The following is a 12,122-nucleotide window of genomic DNA, read 5'->3' on the forward strand; positions in this document are numbered from 1 at the left end:
TGTGTGGTTTGGTGTGTGACAGTTTTCGCATACTGCTTAACCCTGGGTCTTAAACATATGGATAAAGGATGTTTAATAAGTCATTTGATGGTGATTATTAGGGCTTGGGCTAAAAATATGTTTACAGTTGATTCTCAGCTCCAATGAAGAGAACTGGAGCACAAAAAATGCAGAGTTGCTTTTGAGATCAAATAGAAGAACTGGAAAAACAAGTCTAAAAAGAATACTTTATTAGGAAGAGGTTATCTTGAATCAGTGGAATAACAATGAGATTGCTAGAATGGAAATCTCTGTTTCTGACAAACAAAAAGCCAATGAAAGAAGAAAAATGAAAGCAAATGACGGGAACAGGTTTTGTTTATCTCTGACTCTTCCACTCATAATCCCTTGTGGTGGTTAATTTTATGTGTCAACTTGAATAGGCCACAGGATGTCCAGACACTTAGCTAACCGTTATTCCCAGGTGTGCCTGTAAGAATATTTCTGGTAAGATTAACATTTAAATTGGTGGACTGAGTAAAGTAGACTTTGCTACCAATGTTGGTGGACCTCATCCAATCCATTAAAGGCCTCAGTAGACTGAACTGCTGAGTTAAAAAATATATATATATTTCTCTCTGTTAAACTGTCTTTGATTTTTCTCCTGCCTTTGGACTCAAACTAGAACTGAAATGTACTCATAACAGAATCATGACCAAGAGTAAACATTCATCAGATGTTTGAGAGAATGAAGAATAAATGGATTGCTAAATAATGAATGAATATAAGAACAGAAGTATTCGTTTGGACAGAACTAAAAACACAAACTGGACCTATTCTAGCCATCCCTTAAATCTGGATGGAAAGAAATAGGTCTTTATATTATATTAATATGTATTTATAATTTATTGTTGAAGATATAATTAGTCCCTAAAATTATTTTTCTCAAGAAGTTTTCAATTTTCATGTTATTGTCTTGTATACTTAAGTAATCTCTTGTTGATTAGCAGGCATTTAAATGGCCAGGACAATTTGTTAAATTACATTTTTATACAGAGCTCAACTATTCTAATTGTATATTTGTAACATACAATTATAAAATAAACATAATTATGTTATATAAGTAAAAAAGATAAGATAATGGCAATTTAATAAGGTACTATAAACTTGAATGATTAAGTACTATTGACTTGAGTTCAAATATTCTCAAAAATAAAAGCTGCAGAGTAGTAACTTCTTATTTAACTCTTTGAATATACTGTATTTTACCCACCTAAATATTTTTCAAAAGGGTAATAATGCAATTTAAATAATTTTTTAAACCCCCAAATTTCCTTTAAATGGTAAAATTAGTATGTTAAAATATTTTCAGTGCATTTCCAAATGTAAATAACAAGCTCAGATATTGTTGCAAATTTTGATTTTTACTGTTCAATAGTGTTATGCTAAATAATTCACAAGTGCATTTCTGTCACCATGTGGCAGGAATTAATTTGTGTATGTAAGCATGGAAAGTGGAGCTGAGTGCATTTTCCAAGGTGACTTCACCCCATGTGCTCTTCTGCATGCACCTGGCCACTCCCCATCAAGAGGTAGAATCCACTCCTCCCTCCCTTGAACCTGGGCAGGCTTTTGACTTCTAAGACCAACAGAGAAGGAAGGAAACGGTGCTGTGCCTCAGAAAATGGCACTGACCTTCCCTAGCCTGGCAACTTCTACTTTCCGCTTTTCAAAATGCTCAACCTTGGAATCTATTCTCTTATTTTGAGTTATTTTCTCCTTAGCACTTATGATTGCCTTACAGATTACATATGTAAGCAATTGCGCATTTATTTAACATTTGACTCCCTCTAAAAAGAATGTAGTATGTTTTTCACTGCCAAATCCCTGGTACAGGGCAGGTAGCAATAACTATTTGTTGAATCAATATAGAAATGCCTAGAAAGGAAAAATTCCACCTAGGTTTTCAGGAAATCCTGGTCTACCTCGCCCGATGATCAGAATCAGTGCAGGCTGCAGACCCAGGTTAAGCCACTGGGTTCCTGGAACATGACCCTCTGAGAGTAGATGAGATTAAGGCTCTCAACGACCAACTACCTTTCCAAGCATGGAGTCAGTTAGAACTCAACTTCTTTCCTTTTTACACTCAGTGGAGGGAAGGAGCCGAGCCCCAGAAGTAAGGATCTATTTTTCTCTTCTGCTTAATTTGCATCACATCCTGACAGATATGAGCACTGTAACTTTAATTAGAGGTAGGACTTGGTCAGTTTCTACAAAAATGCGAAGTTACCTACGTTGCTCTCTTGACAATAGGCTCACCATCATTGAGGTAATGAACTCTACCTTTTAACAAGGGATACAACATAAAAATAGTTTGTATATTACAACAGAAAAGCCAACTTGCATTTTGACCATGATGGAGTAACTAGGTTCAGACTTTCCTTCCCACCACGAATGACTATCAAACGCTCCTAGATATGTGAAGGAACTATGTTCAGCCTTAGACCACAGGCAGCACAGGACAGTGAAGTGTGAGAGAAGGGAGCAGTCAGGGGATGTTCACCTGCCTCAGCTTTCTGCCTGGGAATGCTGCAGAACTCCCAGGGTAGGAGAATGGAAACTGTGGGGGGAAATGGTCCCACTGAAATGACACAGAAGAGATTCAAGTTTCGGGGTGCCCAGGAGGCTGTGATGTAGGCATTAGGTCTGGGGAGGAGGGAGTGGTAGTCTGTTTATGACCTAGCCTGAAAGTCACTGTTCATGTCATTTCTGCCATAGTCAGAGGCCCGGATCTCAGGGAAAGGAACCTAGGGCCCACCACTTAGTGGGAGAAATGCTAAAGCACATTGTGGGAAGAGCTTGTGGCATGGGGGAGCTTGGTGTAGCCTTATGAAATATATAATTCTCTGTAATATTAGAAATTGCTTTACATGAACTTGGACTAAGCATTTTGTCTTAGGTCTGGTTCCCCAGGAAATTTTGCATAAAAATCAAAGAACTTAGTAAACATTTGCTGTATTTCAGGCATTAAACTCATCCTTAGAGTTCCTAGTTTATTGAGAAAGGCAGAAAGTAATGGGAAACAATGGAACTTCTCCTCCACAGTCCTGGGTTCTCCTTGTGAATGTGGCCAATAGTACAAGCTCAATACGTGGGAGAGGCCATGGGTCTTCATGTAAATTGACAAGTGTTGGATTTTGCTCTCCTCATATCCCAGCAGCTGCATGAATCAGACTCCTATGTTGTCAGGTGAAACTGTGAGGAGCCAATGTTGCTCACCCTGATTGACAAAACCATAGCTGGCGTTTCTCTGTTTTATAACCACTCATTACTATGATATTAATTTCTTTGTCATAAAGTTGGCTTTACTTTATTCAATGGGACTGCATTTTTTGAGGCATACTTTGCCTTTGGACACAGCATTACCTGAAAGGCAGGATTCTTTACTTGCATTAGGCTTATCATCTGTTCTCGCTAATCATACTTAACCGTTAAGGACAGTGCCCTTTAATAGCTGCACTTAATCTTCAGAGAGTTGTATTTTTCATGTCCTTGGAGAAAAGTCTTGTGAAAGGGAAAGGGCCAGCTTTACTTGAGTCATAAAGAGTTTTGTTAATTCATTTGTGTACACCTTGCAGTATAATTTACATTTTCCTGAATATTTAACTATAAAGGCCAGAACGTACACATATTGTAAAAATCATAAAGCTATTAGTTTAATGTTTAAATAGTAACATTATGGTATACAAGAGGACAAGAGCAGAGGACATAATATTTGGATTTTAGCTTGGCATATAGTAGCTATGAAACTGGGCAGGTCACACCATCTCCCTGAACTGATAGCTGCTTATACGTAATATACCTGTGTCAGAACAGATCATCTGTGAAGTCTGCATTTCTAATGCCAAGCTGTAGAATACCTTGATCCTTTTCATAATGTGATTAGTTTGAATTTTATGGGACTTCAAATACTTTTAAAAAACAACATCATACACACCTCGGTTTCTTTTTCAGTTTGCAAATAGATTTTTCAATTTATATGATTTTCCATACAAATATAACTTTTGTTCTGACTGGTACAGATTTGATTTCATTGTACTTCATAGGAATGAATTAATATAGCCTTCATTTGAAATACCTCTGGTTGAATCTAGGTACCTCATGAGGCTTCCTAAATTCTTAAACAGTTATATTAAAAAAGCACTTTAAATTTACATTAATGTATATTTTAAAGGTATGTCATAGGAATGAGTATGGAGGTTTGGGACAGAGATTGTTCATTCCTAACTTAGAAGGCACTTTCTGGTGACGTACTGAGATTATCCACGCATTTTCTATTTTTTAATTTTATTTTTTAATCTTTACCCAATTATATTTTTCCATTTATCTTCAGATAGAGTGGAAGGAAGGGAGAGAGAGAAACATCGATATGAGAGAGACACATTGATAGGTTGCCATCCGCATGACCCCATCTGCGACTGGGATGAACTGTAATTGAGGTACATGACCTTGGCTAGAATTGAACCTGGGACTCTGGTCCACTGGCCAACGCTCTAACCGCTGAGCAAAACCACCCAGGGCCAGACATTTTGTCTTTATCATACCATTTTTCTTAAGCTTCTGCTGATCTATACATTCCTCTTTCAGATGGGGTAAAAACTAACCGGGGCTTTTAATGCCCAACAATTCCATCATTGGTTCACATTATCACTGTAACAAAAAAATAACTCTCTTCAAACTGGGGACAGTAAGGCTGTGATACGTAATTTTTCTGGGTGCTTTGATTCATAACAAAGTGACTACAAATTTATTAAAAATTTTACAATAAAAATTAGTACATTATTAAATATCATTCCATAGCTTTAGTTTTGTATTTGAAAGACATTCTTTACAAATTACCAAATTGTACTGGGGCAAGGTCTGGGGGTGGAGGAAAGGATGAGGTACAAATGAAGGACTGAAAAACACAGATGCCCATGGTAGGATATAATTGCTGCACAAGACACTACACATACTCAAGAACTCACCAGGAATCTAAATGCAAAGAATATCAAAATTAAAATTACATTTAGTAGACTGTTCCAGAGATTCTGTTTTAAGAAACTCTGATACCCGTTATTTTCCTTTTTCAGATGTACTAAGCCAAAGTCAAGTGAATGCATCATTGGCAGATGGTGGTCCCAGTATGGGAGGACCTCATGGGCAGTGTTGATAACTTGACTTGTGATCCATGAAGAAAATGAGTAAACTTAATGGGGCTCATTAGAAGTTTGAATAAACAGAAGTTTAGTTCATCCTCACAACACAGCAAGGCACAACATCAGTGAGACTTAAATCGGCTAGAGGTGGGGGTAATGCTAATTTTCTAACTTAGACTATAAATGTATTTTCTAGGTAGTTTTAATACTTAAAAAATTACTCAGAACATTATCTGCTATTATAAATAATTTCACATGACCCAAAGGTTGCAAAATAAAAGGAATTTCAATATGTATCCACATTTACTGTTGCTCTTATAATACAACTATCTGAGAAAGCAGCACCGCACCTACAGCTGACATAAATAGGCAATTCTGACCTGACAGCCGTAGCACAGGGCTGTGTGGGAAACAGGTCATCCCAACAGTTCTAAGTGCTCCATGGCATTAAATACTTCACACCTACTCACTGTGTTAATCTTACCAGTCAAAGTCAGACGTAAACTGGAGTTCAGCAGGCTTACTGCAGCAGTGCTTCAGGAAATCAGGCCTGTATTCAATGGACTATGGCTAAAGCAAACAGTTTCTAAACTGGTTTTCATTCACCTATTTTTCAAATATATTCTTTTTTTTTTTTTTTTGACAATTTTAATACCTTAATTGTTTTGTTCAAAATTTATCTTCTTTATAAAAATTCAGACATGACAGAAAAGTATAAGATATATAAAGTAGAAAGTGTAAAATCTCTTTGATTACCCTTTTTTCCCCAACCACAAAAATAATTGGTAACAATTTGGTATATACTATTTTTTAGGCATATACTAATATAGATATCAAGATAAAGAATACATATGTACACAATATATATGTACGCATATATAAATAAATGTGTACATATACATATATATGTTTTGTTTTATAATAGACTTTTTTTTTTATTTTTTTTATTTATTTATTTTTTATCCTCACCCAAGGATATTTTTCCATTTTTGTACAGATAGAGTGGGAGGGAGAGAGAGGGAGAGAGAGAGAGAAACTTCGACGTGAAGGGACACATCGAGTGGTTGCCACCCGCACGACCAACCAGGGCCGGGGACAAACTGCAACCGAAGTACATGCCCTTAGCGGGAACCGAACCCGGGTCTCTCCGGACCGCAGGCCGACGCTCTAACCGCTGAGCCAAACCGGCCAGGGCTATAATAGACTTTTTTAGAGCAGTGTTAGGTTCACAGCAAGATCAAGTGGAAGGTACAGAGAGTCCCATATACTCCCTGCCCCCACACATGCATAGCTTCTCCCATTGTCAACACCCCCACCACAGGGGTATGTTTGCTACAATCGATGAAGCTGCCTTGACACATTATTATCACCCAGAGGTCATACTTGACTTTAGGATTCATTCTTGGTGTTCTACAGTCTATGGATTTGTACAAATATACAATGACACGTATCCACCACAGCAGTAGCATACACAGTGGTTCACTGCCCTAGAGATCCTCTGTGCTCTATCCCCCCCTTCCTCCTAGTCCCTGGCGACCCCTGATTTTTTAGTCTCCACAGTTTTGCCTTTTCTAGAATGCCATGTAATTGGAATTATACAGTATGTAGCATTGCTTCTTTCACTTAGTAATATGCATTTAAGTTTCTTCCATATTTTTTCATGGTTTGATAGCTCATTTCTTTTCAACACTGAATAATATTCGATGATTTGAAATTACCATGGTAATACATGTGTGCTTTTCTTTAAGTAATCATATTATAAATTCCACTTTAGAAACTGTCTGGTTTTCATTTAATTATCTTTTTATTTAATTTATTATATAAATTTTTATGTTAGGGTCAACAGATCTGTCTTTCATATTTTCAAATTTTATTTTGAAATCATTTTAGACTTACATTAAAGTTGAAAATAGCAGAGAAAAGTCCATGCATGCCCTTTACCCAGTTTTCTTTGAATCCAATTCAGAATCTTAGAATGGATTAAATTGTTGTCTCTTTTTTTTTTTTTTTTCTTTTTTTTTTTTTTATCCTCACCCGAGGATATTTTTCCATTTTTTGTACAGATAGAGTGGAGGGAGAGAGAGGAAGGGAGAGAGAGAGAGAAACATCGACGTGAAGGGACACATCGAGTGGCTGCCACCCGCACGACCAACCAGGGCCGGGGACAAACTGCAACCGAAGTACGTGCCCTTAGCGGGAACCGAACCCGGGTCTCTCCGGACCGCAGGCCGACGCTCTAACCGCTGAGCCAAACTGGCCAGGGCAAATTGTTGTCTCTTTAGTCTCCTCCAACCTTTCACAGTTTCTTATTCTTTCCTTTTCTTTTCTCTTTAGTCTCCTCCAATTTGTTACAGTTTCTTATTATTTCCTTGTCTTTCATGACCTTGTTATGCTATTGGTCACGTATTTTATATACTTTTTCCTCAGTGTAGATTTATCCAATGTTTTCTCATAATTAGAGTGAGGATTAGATATTTTGTCAGTAATACCACAAAACTAATGTTTGCCCCTCCTCTTCTTTTTTTTTTTTTTTTTGGTTAATCCTCACCTGAGGATATTTTTTAATAGAGTGGAAGGGGGTGGGGGAAGAGAGAGAGAGAGAGAGAGAGAGAGAGAGAGAGAGAGAGAGAGAGAGACATCAATGTATCAATGTGAGAGAGACACATTGATTGGTTGTCTCTCACATGACCTTAATCAGGGCCAGGCATTGAACCTGCAACCCAGGTATGTGCCCTTGACTGGGAATCAAACCTGCAACCCTTTAGTATGCAGGCTTATGCTTTAATCGCTAAGCCAAACTGGTCAGGGCTGTTTGTTCGTCTTACTGCATCATGTCAGAGGGTTCATGATGTTGATATGATCCACTGCAGCGATGACATGAACCTTATTCACTTGACTAAGGAGGTGTTGGCTGGGTATCTCTACAGTAAAATGACAATTTTTTTTTTCCCATTTTGAACTCATATATATTTGGGGAAAATATTTTACTCTAAAAAATTTTAGTCCCCATACTTTTAACATCCATGTGTGGATCTTGACTGTAAAATTATTACTGTGGTGTTTCCCTCATTTTGTATTTTGTAATTTTGTGTTTTGCTTCTTTGTTCTACAACTATTAATTCGAAATATTTTGTAAGAAAGAAAGGTCTCTTCTCATTCATTCATGCATTCATTCACTAATCTATCCATGTGTATCTATGGACTCATGGATATTTATTTGGTTTTGTGGGTTAATATCCGATATTATCATTACTTATTTGCTGATCAGATTGTTCCAGCTTTGGCCATTGGGGGCTTCCTTCCATTTGGCTTCTACGTTCTTTTCATCTTCCCTTGTGCTTTTCAAGTACTTGCTAATCCTTTGGTATCACAAGATGTCCCAGGCTTATCTTGTCTTTCCCCTGCCCCAGTCCTAGAAGCAACCAGGTCTCCCAGGAGCACAGCCTCCTTGTACTGGAGAATTGTATTTAGAAACCAGATCTGGGTAGTTATATAGTCATTCAGCTTAAGTGGCATTTCTCATAGTTCTTTTCAGTGAACAGAGCAAGGAAATATATAAGCTCCATGCACGTGTACACACACACACAAATATAGATGTGCGTATATATATATGTACTATACACATGCATGAATGCATCTATACACACATATATGTGTATGAGTGTGTGTATATTTGATGAATTGAAGGTTATCACTATTAAATCATGACTCTGTGTGTGTGTGTTAATATAACTTAATATTGGTACCTCAGGTTTAAATCAAATACCACAACATTCCTTTTAGGTTCTTTTTCCCTTTCCTTATTTCTACTTTCTTTGTAAGAAAACTGGTTCTTATTAGCTGTTATATATATTCGCTTATTTGTTTCATGCTTGTAAACAAAGTAGCTACAAATTTGCTAATACATTTTCTTGTGAGGAGCAGATATATTGAGTGCTGTATTTCTGAACAACTTTGTCTTTAGCCTCACAGAGCTCACTTAAAATACTGTTTTTTCAAAGTTAAGTGGGTTAGTTCTTTTCTTCTCCATACTCTTCAGTGTGATTGTGATATTTGTCTTTAATGTATGTGATTCATTTGTTGTTGTTGCTGTTGTTTTTTTGGTATGTGCCCCTAGCGGGAACCAAACCCGGAACTCTCTGGTCTGCAGGCCAACGCTCCAACCGCTGAGCCAAACCGGCCAGGGCTTCATTTGTTGCTATTGGTGCAATGTATTTTTGGTAGGTATTAGGAATTTCCTTGCAGAGGATCATGCATCTGCATTGCTGTCATGATTGTCTGATGATGCCTGTGTCCTCGCACTGTGCCATGTTGAATGTGTTGTCACTTCATAGCTTTTGCTAGTCTGATAGTGGGACTAATATTGTCATGTTGTTTTAACATTTAGGATTCCCTCACGTCCTACTTGACTTAATTAATCAATTTATTTATGGACATATTTTGTATTCAATTATGTTTGGAGGTATGTGAAACATTAAAATGTTTCTAACAGTTAAACTATACTTAAAAAGTGTGTTCTGAAAATTGTCATCCTCTTTTCATTTCTATTAATTCATTTTCATTCTCCTTTTGTTTCTTACCCACCCTCTTAAGCAACCAATTCCTTCTTCATTTTTGCTTTATCCTGCAGTATTTCTTTGGACAAATAAGCATATATGTGAATATTTTCTTATTTACCCATTTTTTAAAAATTATTTTTATTAATTTATTTTTGTTACATATTTTTCTCCTTTTTCCCCCATTGACACCCTACTCTCCATCCCCTCACCCCCACCTCATCCCCAGCTTTGTTGTCTATGTTCACTGATTATGCATACATGCATATAAGTTCTGTGATTTATCCTCCCCCCCCACCCCCCGCCTTCTGAGGTTTGTCAGTCTGTACTCTACTTCTATGACTCTGGGTCTATTTTGTGCATCAGTTTGCTTAGTTCATTATATTCCACAAATGAATGAGATCATATGATATTTGTCTTTCTCCACTTAGCTTGTTTCACTTAGGATAATACTCTACAGGTCCCTCCATGTTGTCTCAAATGATAAGAGATCTTTCTTTCTTACAGCTGCATAGTATTCCATTCTGTATATGTACCACTGCTTTTTTATCCACTCAACTATTGATGAGCACTTGGGCTGTTTCCAGATCTTAGGATTGTAAATAGTGCTGCTATGACCATAGGGGTGCTTATATTCTTTCTAATTGAAGTTTCAGACTTCTTAGGTATATTCCTAGAACTTTATATAGAGGACAACATATGATAGAAATACTTTTCTCACTTAAACAATATGTCCTAAAAATTACTCTGTATCAGTTACTAGAGATTTTCCTCATTCTTTCATTTATACAACTACATAGTAGTCCATTCTCTGGATGTATTATACTTTATTCAAACATTTTCTAATGTACAAATATTAAGGTTGCTTATAATATTTTGCATCCACAAAAATGTTGTAGTGGACAACGTTGTTCACATGTATGTACACAACATTAGAAAAATAACCTCAGAGCAGACTCCTACAAGTGGAATTGCTAGATAAAAGGTAATTGCATACGTAGTTTTGTCAGCTTTCCTTGCATAAGGGATTGAACATTTCCATTTCCATCATTATTGTATGATAATGCCTTTTTCCTCACAGTCTTAACATGTTGAATATATTTTCATTCTTTACAATTTTTGCTAATCTGATAGGTTAGACTAGTATCTCCACATTATTTTAAGTTACAAATCTCTAGTTATGAGTGAATTTCAACAATTTTTATGCTTAGGGACATTTTATTTATTCATTTTATTTTATTTATTTTAATTAATTTATTTTTGTTACAGATGTTTCTCCTTTTCCCCCCACTGATTCCTCCTCCCCCTCCCTCCCGCCCTATCCCCAGCGTTGTTGTCCATGTCCATTGTTCATGCATACATGCATATAAGTTCTGTGGTTTATCTCTCCATCCCACCCCCTCTTCTGGGGATTGTCAGTCTGTACCCCACTTCCACATCTCTGGGACTACCCCATTCCTCAGACTGTTATGTTCATTACATACCACAGATAAGTGAGATCACATGATACTTGTCTTCCTCTGGTTGGCTTGTTTTGCTTAGGATAATACTTTCAAGGTCACTCCATGTAGTCTCAAAGGATAAGAGATATTTCTTTCTTACTGCTGCATAGTACTCCATTGTTTATATGTACCACTGCTTTTTTATTCATTTGTCTACTGATGGACATTTGGGCTGTTTCCAGATCTTAGCTATTGTAAATAGTGCTGCTACAAACATGGGTGTACATATATATTTTTTCTGATTGGTGTTTCAGGTATTTTAGGGCATATTCCTAGAAATAGAATTACTGGGTCAAATGGAAGTTCAATTTTTAATTTTATGAGGTAACACCATATTGTTTTCCATAGTGGCTGAACCAGTCTGCATTCCCACCAGCAGTGCACTAGAGTCCCCTTTTCTCCAGACCCTTGTCAACACTTGTTTGATGATTTGTTGATGGTGACCATTCTGACAGGTGTGAGGTGATACTTCATTGTTGTTTTAATTTGCACCTCTCTGATGATTAGTGATGTTGAACATTTCTTCATATGTCTCTTAGCCATCTGTATGTCCTGTTTGGAGAGGTGTCTATTTAGCTCCTCTGCACATTTTTTAATTGGGTCCTTTGTCTTCCTTTTGTTGAGTTGTATGAGCACTCTGTATATTTTGGAAATTAACCCCTTATCTGATGTATCGTTGGCAATTATGCTCTCCCATAGAATGGGTTGCCTTTCAATTTTGGTTGTTGTTTCTTTTTCCGTGCAGAAGCTTTTGAGTTTGATGTAGTCCCATGTATTCATTTTTTTCTTTGTTTCTGTTGCCTTAGGTGATGTATCAGTAAAAATTCTGCTGCATGTGATGTCTGAAATTTTGTTGCCTACATTTTCTTCTAGGAATTTTGTGGATT

Source organism: Molossus molossus, unplaced genomic scaffold, assembly GCF_014108415.1.
Source record: "Molossus molossus isolate mMolMol1 unplaced genomic scaffold, mMolMol1.p scaffold_m16_p_16, whole genome shotgun sequence".
In the NCBI taxonomy this organism is placed as follows: Eukaryota; Metazoa; Chordata; class Mammalia; order Chiroptera; family Molossidae; genus Molossus; species Molossus molossus.